The 14,466-nt window shown below is 43.1% G+C and overlaps 1 protein-coding gene across 7 annotated transcripts in view; it reads left to right on the forward strand.

The window, feature by feature from the left end:
* The window catches only part of ELP4 (elongator acetyltransferase complex subunit 4), a 1,619,784-nt gene that overhangs the window by 500,217 nt on the left and 1,105,101 nt on the right, over positions 1-14,466 (forward strand). The gene's annotated exons all lie outside the window — the stretch shown is intronic.

The raw sequence follows: 14,466 nt of genomic DNA on the forward strand, positions 1-14,466 counted from the left end.
GATGTCGCACTTATCACTGACTAATGAAGTTATGGATTGTTTTCATCATATAACTGTAATATTTGTTAAAAAATTCTAAAACAAATCTCTATAAAAACACAGTCAAACTATAATTATGGTTACAAAGTAGGACCGAAAAAACTCTGAAATACCCACACTATAGCTTTGCAAATTATAGCTTTCACAGCTGCCAGGCAAGCCATATTTTTCTGTGCAAATGCAATGCTCATTATATCACCCTTGATAGAACAGAGGACTGTACAAATGACATTATTGATCTCATTAGTAGCATGACCTATTACCTTACAATTAACACTATGAATTACGCAATAATGGCTAACATATGGCCTCTTTGTTTATGTCTTGTAATTCAAGTATGTGGTGTGAAGTCCTCTTATTTGTTGTCATAAATATTGTGATGTCATATGGTCTGGCAAGTTATGCCCAGGCCTGCCAAGTATCACGCATCAAGTGTGACTCTAACGCATTTCAGTGTGGTGTTCTGCATCACTGCACTGCAATGCATTGTCATGCATTTTAATGCCACTGTCTCACTCTGCTGTAAAAGCGCTGAAACTGGAGGCAGGGTAATTAATAGCTTGAATGTCGTAAGACTTTACATTTATATAAAATAAATATTGTATTGCAATAGTTGTCCTGTTAAATGTGTGGGGTCACACCCCCCCTACAATTAGTTTGCTTCATTGTTATCACATCTGCATTGTCATTGCACGGGACCTGAAGCTTGAATGCAGCAAATGTCAGAGCCCTCTTCCACTACTTCCTGTCCCACCACAGTCACGATCAGTAGGCTAATTTGTTGGGACTGCTTTGGGTGCTTTCAGCTTTGCTCCATATGCGATGTCCTTGTCATGTTATCTTGCACTAGTTGCAATGGAACCCTATGTTGAATGATGCAGCACACTAGTTGCCCACTGCCGATCAGAACTAACTGTGACTTCTTACATGCTCCTCTGGATCTCGTTTTCTCTCATACAATCTTGAAATCTGAACATGAATCTTTGTGTTTTTTCATTTAGGTTTTTTTGCTGGATTAAATACCATAACAGATAAGCCCTCATTCGACACTGCAAGTTAAAATCCCCTTTTTGGAGAAAAAAAACATAGGTACTTACTCCTTTGCTTGTTGTCTTTAATTCCACATTTACTCTTGAATTTCGCACTTTATTTTGTGATCAATTGCTCATCAATTAAGTTTGAGCCCAGTCACTTTGAATTGTCTCCATTCATATTGTGATGTCATATGGTCTGGCAAGTTATGCCCAGGCCTGCCAAGTATCACGCATCAGGTGTGACTCTTAACACATTTCAGTGTGGTGTTCTGCATAACCGCACTGCAATGCATTGTCATGCATTTTAATGCCACTGTCTCACTCTGCTGTAAAAGCGCTGAAACTGGCTAGCCTGTGACACGTGTGTCCCGCTCTGCTGCTCCCCGCAGACTTGCCGGGCACCCGTGCGCTGCCACCAGCACGGGCTCAGTACTTTAAGTAGTAAATTTAAGGCAAAATCGCTTAAAAATGTGTTCTAAAGCTGGCTTATTACTCTGTGACTGATAATTAAACTAAAAAAGAAAAGCTGAAAAAATGTTACAATGAAATGGGTACTTTTTTTTATATATAAAGAATTCTCTTTAATTATAATTGTACAGCCTTTCCAGAATCTGTCTGTTTCTTATTCTTTTTTTGTAGTTTTATATAGTGTGAACTTGGCCAGAAGTCATTAAAGCAATTTACATGATCACCAGTTACATTATACACGATTATGCTAATACATTATACAAGATTAAATTCATTTTTAGGGTCGTGCCTGTGAGAGTATGCCCTAGCTATTGTTTACAAAACTGGCTTGTAGCCTGGGCATTGCTTACTATTCGTGCGTTTGATGTCACTCTTCTTTACAGGCTCCCTAATTTGCCAGACCAGGCCAAACATCATTTCTGTGGAGTAGGGACAGAGGTACAGATTGATTCAAGTTAATCTATGCCCATCTGCTGCTCACGACTGATTGAGATACTATTTCTCTCCCCCTCCAACTTCCCCTGCCTGCTGCTCCCGCCACATCTTTTGCACTTTCTTTCTTTTCAAAATTTTAACATGGTACAAAGCGAAAATATGTTTTTTTTTAAGTTTCAGTTGCGGCTCTGGGCTTGAAAATATACGAAAACTCTGTAATAGTGTTATTCTCAAACAATGGAAAGAAGTCCACTGACAACTTTCTCATATTTCCCCAGTGGTATAAGCGCTATAAGTGAGTACTGCTGGGGCACTCGTATTTCTGGTGTAGCAATATCCTTGGACTGCCCAAGGCTGCAGAGAACAGAATCTGAAAATGTGCTGGGGTAAGCCCCCCTCTGTGCCCCAATGTCTTTTTTATAAACGCAAAGGGCTGATGTGTTATGTATTTGTTTTATACAGCGCCAGCCCGTGACCTTCTCAGTGCCTCGATGTAGCCACAAATGTGTGTTGTGACTAAACAATGAGAAATCAACACTCCCAGTTACCATTCTCTGATGTTATCTGTGCCTGAACGTTCTTGAAACCCGCAATCCTAAAAACATTAATACATTTTTGAGAAACCCTGTACCCCACTTTTCAAGAAGTGCAAATTTTATAGACCTTTCGCAAGCAACTCTCACAAAGTCAGGAATACCCCTTCTTTGTTTGCATCAAATATCTTCTAAAAAACAAAGGGAAGCCCTTTCTGTGACTGCATAACACCCTTTCTGTCTGACAGCAGAGAAGTCTCTGATAATTAAATTTAGGAAGTTTGTTTTACAGGAGCTCATGGTTTACAGGTGACACTCTGTTCATGATATAATACTCTTCAGCTTTACTCAGTTACCTATAATCAGGGTCCCATCTGCTTTTGCCACGTGTGCCCTTGTTATATGTTTCGCTGACATCTTCCTGTACTGCATTGTTCATTTCGCTCTTGTAAATGTTCGTTTCCGCCACACACTGTTCTACTGTTCTATACTTTTATAGACACACATTTTGTGCAGTGCCATATACAGTCTTTAAACCCCCCCCCCCCCTACCCCCGCCTCCACCAACAAGGCCTAAAAGACACTGGGGCTGAGGTGACAACACCTGGCTTCTAGGAAGGCCACTCCTCTTACCTCCCTCCCAGCACACCATAGCTTGAGGTGAGAAATGCACAAAGGCCACAAATCAACACCCCCACGCATATTCACACCCTCCTTGTTGCTCCCTTAACCTGAAGACCATGGGCCAGCAGGGATGACACTGCTTCTTGCCAGGCAGGCCCCACAAGGCAGGTTCCGAGGCAAGAATTCCCAAAAGGCCAGAGCAACACTGGGCCCGGAGCCTCAAATCACAGCAGGTCAGGAGAGAACAGTGATGCTGGCGCCTCATTACAGTGCCATGGCATGGCGGGGATTAGGGAAGACTGTAAATCTCTTGGGCCAGTTTGCAGAGGCCCAAAAAAACGGCCCACAAGTGCCCCTGGAGCCCGGCCCATCGGCCAATGCCCGAGTGCCCGCCTTCCAATCCGACCCTGCTTAAAAACCCTGCTCTGGCTGCTTTGAAAGTCCCACGGCCTGACATCATTCGTCCGAGACAGTGCTGTGCCTAATATTGAGACACAGCAGTGGGGAACGTGACCTCACGCACTGGTCTAGAAGGAAGTCGAGGCCGGATTCAGAAATCGGCGGAGACTCGTGGAGGCATGCCGGGCGCCGGCGGGCAGTCACTGTGTGTGCTGTACTGTCCACGTCCTGGCGCCCGCTTTGGCATCGTGAATAACTCACTAGTGCCCTGCGCAGCGCATTATTACCGGCGCTGGAAGGCCTGGCAGCATCACTCAGCATAGCACCTGTCCCTGAGAGCAAACCTTGTGAGCCTGCAGTCAATTCAATGAATGACTGAGCTCACCTCACGGAGCTTGTGACCGGCGGTTGCTGAGGCCGCCCAGGACAGTGTCTGTCACTGGACAACAGCAGACTCGGAGGACAGCCCTGGACTCTCAGTAAGTACCAGCCACACAAGTTTCAAATAACACAATGTGGCTGCAGTGCTAAAAAAATCTTTTTAACGGTCGGTTAAGTTACACTTGTTCCCGGTATTATATGCGCTCTATGGAATACGGAGCAGTTAACCGTTTCCGTGTTTTGAGAACTTATCTGTGATAATTGTTGTTGTTTCTTTTTGCACTTTTATACAGTGCAAGCCTCAACCAAAGAAAGGCTTTAAAGTAGCACCAATTTTTAGGTCCGGGCAGATTAGAGTAACAGAGCTGCCAAGTTTTCAAATTGCTATGTGTGACATTTTCATAATTTCATTGTAATTATGAATGACATTTCAAGGACTATGAGTGACACTTGCTCGTGAGCAGAATCAAGCAATGAAGATGAGGGAAACAGATAGATATTAGAAATTACACCCCTCCCTCCCCCTTTATAATTCATGAGGGACTATTTTTAAACACTGAAAAGTTTGGTATCTTTCAGCACGGGCACCGGAGGCACTGCAGTGAGGTCTTTTGAGATCCTGCTTCAGCAGAGATGGCTGTAAAAGCTTGTCTGCTCTCCTAATGGACCCCATGAGGACAGGCAGCAAACTGGTGGCACACTGCGAGCCGCATTTCACTGTTGGTTGACCGAGGGGGCGGAGTATTATATGGTGAAAACTAAAGTGTACTCGCGGAGGAGCCACGGTCAGTCGCCGTGAAACTGGCAAAGGTGGACTGACTGTCTGCACTCATTCACATGCAACGCACTGAATTTAATGTACATTCTCGAGTTTATATGTACTCACAGACACAAATCAGTGCATTGACTTCTACACGCCTGAGATTATCGACGAATGTGCACTCATACTCCTGTCATCGCCGCACATCTGAGATTACCACGAACCCCGCACCTTCTCTGTATCTTGGGAAGGTGCATCTGCAAATTGACATCCTGTTTTCACAAGCACACACACAAAAGTCTCCCCAAGTGTGTACACACATACCTGTGAGCCAGCTCTCCCATATTGAAGCAGAAGCATTTGAGGGTGGAGACGGCTACAATGAAGCCATTTTTGGCTTCAAAAATCGAAAGTCTCTGGCAGTGTCTGTTGTTATATATACATATTTTACTCACCTCAAGGTATATGCAACAGAAACTTAGGCTGATTGAAGCCTCACAGGGCATGAAAATTACCGACTTTAGATGTTGTGTGTAACACGACAACAAGTACTGCAGCGCATTGATAAAAACACTTAAGTTCAACCTTGTAGAAGTTCCCATTTATGCTCCTCTAAAGCCATTTTACATATTTTTGTTTACCTGTAGCTTCGCAGCGACTCTACTAATCAGCCCAGAGCAAAGCACCTTAAGCTGATATGCTCCCACATCTGCAGTTCAGGCCTTAGCATAACACAGTATGTGTCAGAATGCGCGCACGGCCGGCTACGTGGGTGACCTTTTCTTCTTAGTTAGGATATACTGCATTTCCTGTAAATACTAGACAGGTGGTCCATTGCAATGCTATACACTTTGGAAAAATTAATTGACCCCCCATTTGCAGTGTTATGTACATGAAAGTTTCCCTAGATGGTGTTAATATCAATAAGTGATGGACTAGAGAAACTTTCTAAAGCATGCATCATAATGGATACATATTGAAATGTAATTTTAGCATAGAAAAAGGATTACCTTTTTCTTTTGAAATGCTTTCTTACAATTTTCATGCAACTCATATTTCGATTACATACACTAGTCTCAAAGCAGTAATCATTCTAAAGAGACGCTCACATTTTTGATGATTCCTTAACTTTTTAATTGATTTTTATGAATATTTGAATCATAATAAACCTTCTTCTGTCAAACCGTTTTTAGATAAGTGTTCTAAAACATATATCCTCATCCTTTATCCAGTATCACAGTCAAAACAGCATTACATGTAATAACCCTAATCACTCCCGCCATCCCAGATTCGAACGATGAAACAAAAGAGAAAAGGGGTCTTGTCAAATAATTGACAAACTATATTTTGCAAATTCAAACTGTTTGTCGATGTAGTCCTGTCCCCCTATTTTAATAATTGCTGTTTACTTTTAAAACTTCTCTTCACACTTATTAATCTGATCCTCAGTCACGAAAACGATTCAGGACATGTAGGGAATTGGGCAAGAGACTATTGGTAACCTCTCAAAAAGAAAGCCCACCGAAGGTCATCAGACTGACTCAAAATTTGTATGGTTATTAGCTAAATTGCTTTCAGGTCTATCTATCTCTAAGATATTCCAGATTCTGAGGTACCGTAGTGATACAGTAGCGAGAGAAACAGTGGCGAGAGCGCTTATTCTCTCTCGCCTCGACTATGCTAACGCCCTGCTCAGTGGCTCTCCGGCTTATTTGACCAACGGTCTCCAGATAAACCAAAATGCGACTGCCAGACTACTTTTTAACATCTCCAGGCGAACTAGCGTTCAACACTATCTGCTCAGTCTGCACTGGCTTCCGGTTTCGCAACGAATTATCTTCAAGACTCTTATTTTTGCCCACAGGGCCATCTACGATCAGGGCCCATTTTATCTGAGGAAACGGTTTTCTTTCTATCTCCCCAATCGTCCCCTGCGCTCCGCCTCTCAATATCGGTTGGCGGTTCCACGCTTTAAGCGCTCCCGTTTCGGAGGCCAGTCCATTTCTGTTAAACAGCAGTTGCTTGGAACTCTCTTCCTTTGACTCTCCGCTCCAACCCGAATTATGCGCTCTTCAAAAAAGCACTTAAGACCCATCTGTTTAAACTGGCGTTTTAAAGCTCTGCTTTTCTCCTCTAACTTTGGCCTCTGGCATTGCTCCCTTCGCGCCTGGATACTCTAGTAGTAATTGAGCGTGCTATAAAACCCCATATAACATAACATATAACATAACATACAGGAATAGGATCTCTTTTCTTCTAGCATGTTGCTAGGGTTGTTTTTGCTGCCCCAAGGCAATGCAAATCAAGATTCAACCTGCTTTGGTTTGACATTTTAACTTGGGTAGGGAAGAGCCAAGAGAACAAAGAGGGTTCCATAGGCAGAGGGTAGTCCAGCATCCCCTCTGCCAGGGTATTTCAGCGAGCCCTCTCCCGGGGTAGTCCATCATCTGTTTCATTGTTGCCAGTATTTCTGCCCAGTAAGGTCTAATATGTGGGCAGTTAAACCAAATATTTGAAGTACCATAGCAAACCACAACCCTTCCAGAAAAGTGTGCTAACCCCTGGGGGGAATGTATTATGTTTAGCTAGGGAGATACCAACGTTATATTTAGCTTCTCCGCCTGTTTCACTTTGGACATGTTTGTTAGCGTCTTACCAAAGTGACGCTACTGTTTCTCTCTTACTTTATTCTTAGTTAGTTTGTTCCAGTATGCTTTAGAGACAGGGGGATAAGGAGCCGAGTATTTAATAAGGTGTTATAAAAGGCAGAAATTCAGCCTCTAGTGCCTCAGGCAGTTAATTTGTTTTCTACTGTAGTCAGCTCTCTGGTGGTCTTTTCTTAGAAGAGGGTCTGCCTTACCCAGTGACTCAATATAGAAATTGCTCTTTTTCATCTAAATGAAATTCCCTCCCACAGGATTCAATGCGAAGGACCCCTGACCATACAACATGTCTGCTATAGTTAAATAATTGCCTTGTTTCCATTTCTTAATTGCTAAAAATTCGAAGTCAACGTAAATGCCAGGTTATGGGGGTGTGCAGAGAGGGGGATAGGACCAGTTTCCATATTTTGTTACCTTGTCCCAAACAGTCAGCATTGTTTTAGTAGGGTTGATATTTCATGCTTTGAATGGTATGTTTGTAATAGTCTTCCAGATAGAATCCCCACTACTTCCCCAATCCATATGCACCCAGTGCTTGTCTGAATCTCTGTGGCAAACCTGCTACAGCTCTAAGTTGCAAGGCTTTGTAATACATTTCAAAGCTTGGCAAGCCAGATCCCCGAATGTCGTGGGAAGGTGACGCATCTTGTATGAGAATCTTGATCTGTGGCATTGCTGTATGACTGTTAGTGTTTATTTTCTTAGATTCTGCAAAGAAGTCCTCACTCTTTAGCATGAAATAGAAATAGGGCTCTTGGATGAACATTCATTTTAACTGTACACATTCTTGCTAACCAGGGGGCAGGATTGGGAAAACGTTTCAGAATGGAAAAGACTATCTTTAATGAAATGTTGTCTCCTCCTATCTTGGAATCATAAAAAGCAGCACATGAAGTACGACTTAAGTGCTGATATCTGTTGACATCCTTTTGATAAATTTATTTTGCCTAACACAGTATTTTCTTCTCCATAGACATTCTTTTACAATTTTGCTTGATCTCCTTCAGTTGATCAGTAAACCACATGTGGATGGCAGTTTGCTATTGTAGCCCATCAAACAAACAAAATATGAATGGAGTCTAACCACTGCCAATCGCTCAGGATAGCATTCCAACCCATAGTTCTTTTTCCCACCATGCCACCTCAGATTAGACCGAGCTATATACAAATCAATCTTCACCCTCTTCCTGTAGGAACAGTCCAGCCCAAACTACCAAGCCAGGTCCTTTCAGAACAAGGAACCCAAGGCCAGTTTCACCTTAATTGGGGCTCTTCAGTTTGGTGTAACTTGGTTTCAGTGGCACAGTGAGCAAGGGACAAACATCTGGGGAAATTCCTTGGCTACTTAGGGTGGTACATCAAACACCCCAAGTAGGAGCGTCTCGTTGCAATGCTGTGATAGGGAAGCAGGGTCCTATTTGCCTTCAATAAAGGAACATTTTCAAATGAGGCAAAGTGCTATTTCACTTCTATGAACAGGTAAGTCTTCAAATGAGCCTTCGAGACTGGCTCGGAAGATGCACCCTTGAGATGTTCTAGGAGGGAGTTCCGCCGGCTGGGAGCCAAAAACGAGAAAGATCTTCCCCCAGCTCTTGTGTTATGCACCCTAAGAATGCATATAAGATTTTTACTCGTGAAGTGCTGTAGGGGGCCTATGTTTTTTGATATTTGCTTGAATATAGACCAGGCCTGTTTTATGTACAGCCCTGTAGGCAATCATATGGGTTGTAAACGTTATTCTTCGCTTGACCAGTAGTCAATGTGAAGCTTTCGGGTCTTGCCGAATCGACTCATGTTTGGGGATGTTCAGAACAAGACGAGCTCCCACGTTCTGAAACTGTTGCAGCCTATAAGTCAAATCCAAAAGTGCCCCCATAAAGAGAACATTATTATATTTCAATCTTAATGTAATCAGTGAATGGACAATACTTTTTCGTGTGACCTCTGGAAGGAATTTTAGAATCTTTCTCAAAGATTTCAGTAGAGAAAAACAAAATCCTGCAATAGACTTAACATGAAATGTAAATGATAGCGCACCCCAAGATATTTGCAACAAATATTGGAAAAGGGGATACACCTAACTCTGTGGAACAGATTTTCATTGCATCAAGAGGAGACAAGGTACCAAAAAACAATATTTCATATTTATTGAGGCGTAGGCTGCTATTATGCATCCAATCTGCAACTGCCAACAGGCAGTCCTGAAAATTGCCTGTGATTGAGCCATCCAGTTGGTTAACATCAACTAAGTGTCATCTGCATATGACACAAGGTTGAAGCCCCAAGATTGTATGATAGGGGCTAGTGGGGAAATATTAAACAACGTGGGGCTACGTGCTGACCCCTGTAGAAGACTACAACTCCTATCTCTATAGCAGGAGCTGTAGGGAGGTAGTTGAACCACTTGTTTTCAATTATAAAGATCTGATTTTAGCCAAAAAAATCAGGCAGTATCGACTATGCCTATCTTTTCCAACTGCTGCAATAAGATAAAATGTGATACTGTATCGAAGGCGGCAGACAAGTCGAGGAGCATGACTTGCGATTATTTTTCCCAGATCAAGCTTGCTTCTAATGAAGTCTGTTAACTTTAAATGGGCTGGTTCAGTACTAATACTAAAACCAGCGCAAAAGCCAGATTGTGAAGGATGGAGAAAGTTGTTGGTTTCAATGTGTCTAGAGACTAATGTTTCTAAATATTTTCCCTAGAACAGGGAGTAAAGAGATAGGTCTGTAATTGCCTGGGCTTAGCAGATCTAAGTTAGCTTTTTTTAAAAGTGGTGACACCAGAGCCTTTTTCCAGACTTAGGTAATGGAGCCAGATTCCAGAGACATGTTAAACAAGGAGTTGATCTTAATATTTAAAGAAGCTGCACCCTGCACAAAACGTGTGGAGGACAAACATCTGTTGAGGAGCCAGATCTAACTTTTTGAATGATACATTCTGAATCAGCTATGGTTATCTTCTTGAATGTACTTAAAACAGAGTCTTTACAATGAGGACTTGGTGTTTACGGTGTCTTAAGGAACTCTACTGTCTTTGGGCTAAATGTATCAAGTGTTTTTTTCTGTTCGCAAACGGGCCAATTCGCAGAATTGGCCTGTTTACGAACGTGAAAAAGCCTTTTGGGATTTTTCATCCCAAAAAGGCATTAGAAAAATAGGGAATCGCAAAAATTGCGATTCCCTATTTTGCGAATGCATTTAAGGAATTGCAATTTGTGATTCCTTAAATGAAATGCAGGAAGCCAAAAAAATGTGCGACCTGCCTTTAAGGAATCGCAAATTACCACCAACTTCAAGTTGGTGATAATATGCGAATTCCATGAAAAATGCACTTTTTTGCATTTTTCAAGGTGCCATGTGTCATACATACATGCCCTTAGGACGTATATGTGCGTCACATGTGCACACATGCATATTCCAGGGATGTAACAGGGTGTCCATTTGGCACCTTTGCAATTACCTATTGGGTACTAGAAATTTACGCATGCAATTCCCATTCATTCCTATGGACCACTAGGCCCTTAGGAATCAATGGGAAGCCATTTCTTATTTGCTACTCACAATTTGCAAGTCACAAATAAGGAATATGTAGGAATCGCAATTATTATTGCGAAACCTTCATACATTGCAAATTTGCGATTCCATAATAGCGAATCGGTAAAATTCTCTATTATGGAATTGCAAAATCCAATATTGATACATCTGGCCCTTAATGCTGTTAAACTTTGAATTAATGTTTTCCACTTCTTCATGGAAATAAGTCGACAAACTGCTGAGATGACGGAATCATTTGTTTATATTCAAAAAGATGGATGAGATGGGGGGCAATTTCCACTCGAGAAGAGTAGGAGGTCCAGCACAAAACAGTGCCCCAGTGAAGACGTCAAGGAAGTAGTGTTGTGCTGTTCCTCAAAGCCGAGTGTTAGAAGTGTAACACAAGGAGAGTGTAGTTCCTAAAGGAGGAAAGGGATGGAAAAGACAAAACTTTTGTCATGCTGCCCTCACACACCCCGAGAGGTGTCATGCTTCATCATTGGGCCTTGCTCCTCGTTGGGCCGGCGCTGCAATGCTCGACGGGCTCACCGTTTCCGGGGCTCTTTATCGGATATCGTTTTAGAGAAGCCGTATGGGTGCGTGCGGGTATAGGGATAGTGAGAAGGTGTGTGCACAGAGGTGGTGATTTAAAATAGGTCAGGGACAGTCTTATACAATAATTATAATGTGCTCGGTAGCACCTGCCTAATTAAAATGAAGTGGATGTCCTAGTGGGAAGTTATGTTCCCAGTGGACAATCGCTAGTGTGAGGTCGACATGTTTCGTGCCTGCTTGTTTCTAATGGAATCGGGTGGCACTTCTTCAGGACCTTTGAATGTGTCGTGCACAGCTAAAGACAGGTTCCAGATTGGTTTAAGGTAGCCTGTCCTGGGGCCCTAGTAGTCCTGTACTGGGCACTGTGGTGACCTAAGAGAAGGAAACCAAATAACAAAACAACAACAATGTTGCATAAAGGGGGAGGGAGGAAACGGGGGAGGAGGTTAAAACATGAGCTTACTTATGTGATGCGGTTGTTTACAAACTGATTCATGCTCAGTAAAGGGGCTTTCAGGTGACCATGCTTAATTTGTAGCTCTTGGAAAGCTGGCCAAATGAGTGTGCCACTTGTGCTTGGCGGTATTGGTGGATGGTAGAATACAGCCAAGCCAGGAGCCCAAAAATGTAGCATTTGTCAAAGGACCAGGTGGTACTTGAGTAGTATCAAGGTGTGACTAATCGGTATGGAATAGGTTGCAGGTGGTGATCAAACGTGTGTGGTCCGCTTGATTGGTAGATCAGAAGGCTGTACATTGGCAGGGTGGCGATGTGAAGACGACGCTGATAAAGTCTAAGGGAAACAGCTGTAAATTGCAGCATGTGCTGCGGTCGTCACGGTAATTGCCGTCATAGTGCGCAGTGCTTGGTGTGGCGTGGTGAAGATGGCGCTGGTAAAATCTAAGGACAACCAGCTGTAAGTTGCGGCATGTGCAGAGGTCGTAATAGTGCGCAGTACTTGGCGGGTACAGAAAGGCACTGCTTGTTGGTGCAGAATTATAAAAATGGATTATACGCTCGTATTTAGTGCAATAGGCTTGTGTGACATGGTACTCCGTTCTGGTAATGTGCCATATTTGCTCGCTACGAGTGAAGTCGTGCCCTCTTTATTAAACATTTAAAACATGCATTCATGCGGAAACACAGCATTTATGAGTAAAAACAGGGTGATGCCCTTCTGATCAAATTTCGTGGTTTAGGCATATCATCCCAAACGGCATTAGCAAAATAGGGAATCGCAAAAATTGCGATTCCCTATTTTGCAAATGCATTTAAGTTATCGCAATTTGTGATTCCTTAAATGAAATGCAGGAAGCCAAAAAAAGTGCGACCTGCCTTTAAGGAATCGCAAATTACCACCAACTTCAGTTGGTGATAATATGCGAATTCCATGAAAAATGCACTTTTTTGCATTTTTCAAGGTGCCATGTGGCGTACATACATGCCCTTAGGGCGTATATGTGCGTCACATGTGCACACATGCATATTCCAGGGGTGTAACAGGGTGTCCATTTGGCACCCTTGCAATTGCATGCGCAATTTGCGATTACCTATTGTGTACTAGAATTACGCATGCAATTCCCATTCATTCTTATGGACCACTAGGCCCTTAGGAATGAATGGGAAGCCATTCCTTATTTGCTACTCACAATTTGCGAGTCACAAATAAGGAATATGTAGGAAGTCACACCTTAGATGGGAACCACCGAGTCTCACTGAGATCTACAGTTGGAAATCCATTTGTTGGATTTGCATGCCCTCACACACCCTTGCAGGTGTCATGCTTCATCATTTGGGCTGCTCCTCGTCAGGTCGGCGGTGCAATACCCAACGGGCTCACCTCAAAGAGGGGCACTTTACTGGAGAACTTTTATCCAACAGCTGTTATGTGAAGTGCTGGTATGGGGCCAGGAAAGTGTAGACGTAGTAGTGAGTTTAAAAGGGGTCTGGGAGTACCTGAAATTACATTTTTATTCTGGGGTTCTCCTGCCCTCAGTAAAAGTAATCTAACCGGCACTTATTGGAGCATAATGTCTCCTATTTATGTGTCAGTTAGTAAGGAGTAGTGATAACGGTCCACATGTTGCTCGCATTTGTTTCCAATAACTAGCGATTCTTCAGGACCATAAGGAATTAAACTATCTACACTAAACGGTTAGTTGTGTGTATGGTATAGAGATTCATAAAAACACAATGCACAAAGGTGTCTAGTGTGTTAATGTACCTGCGATGAGCTGGATCTACCTGTATGGGAAAACAAGGATGCATAAATCACAGGTATATACATTGATGAATCATGCCATACAGTGCCTGTGGTGACTTCAAACTTCATATAGTAATACTGGGTAACCTATGATATCATACACTGTACACCACATGATATCTGCAAGGCTTGCAATGTTATCATCCACTCAATATCCAACCCTGCCATACTCTGGGCTGGAAGCCTCCATCCCTAGAGGCGGGCAGGCCGCTCTGCTCCCATATTGGGAGGACAGGCACGTAGCTCCCTCCAACTGGATTGAATATCCCCTCAGACCCCCGGTGTCGTGATGGGATGAACCTGGGGCGGATGTAGTGCTGGCCCAGTATGGATTCCATTTCTTCTGCCTCAAGATTGTAAGAACCCGTGTTCGTGCAGCTCTGCTTCAATCTGCAGAACAGAGCCCTTCACAGAGGTGTGCATACGTGCTTCGATAGCAAATGTCCGGGCAGAACCTCCATCCACAGCCGCTGAAGGCAGCAGCCAGGATGTGTCCTACCGAGCACAGGCAGGCAGGGGTTCCAGGGAGCCACAGGCGAAAGACGAAGTCACACCCATTGGCACACAGGCAGGCACACACATTAACGCACACAGACTACATTTCCTTCTCCTTTCGACAACAAAATATACCTCATAATTCACTGAACTTTGGTTACTCCACAAGTCCGTCCCAAGAGCAAGTCTTTCATCAGTGCTAGCGTTTTGCCAATTGTTTTCAGTATTATACTATTTTCATGTCACATTACATATATGTTCCAGACACTTGTCATCG

The sequence above is a fragment of the Lissotriton helveticus genome, chromosome 3_1, assembly GCF_964261635.1.
Source record: "Lissotriton helveticus chromosome 3_1, aLisHel1.1, whole genome shotgun sequence".
Lineage (NCBI taxonomy): Eukaryota > Metazoa > Chordata > Amphibia > Caudata > Salamandridae > Lissotriton > Lissotriton helveticus.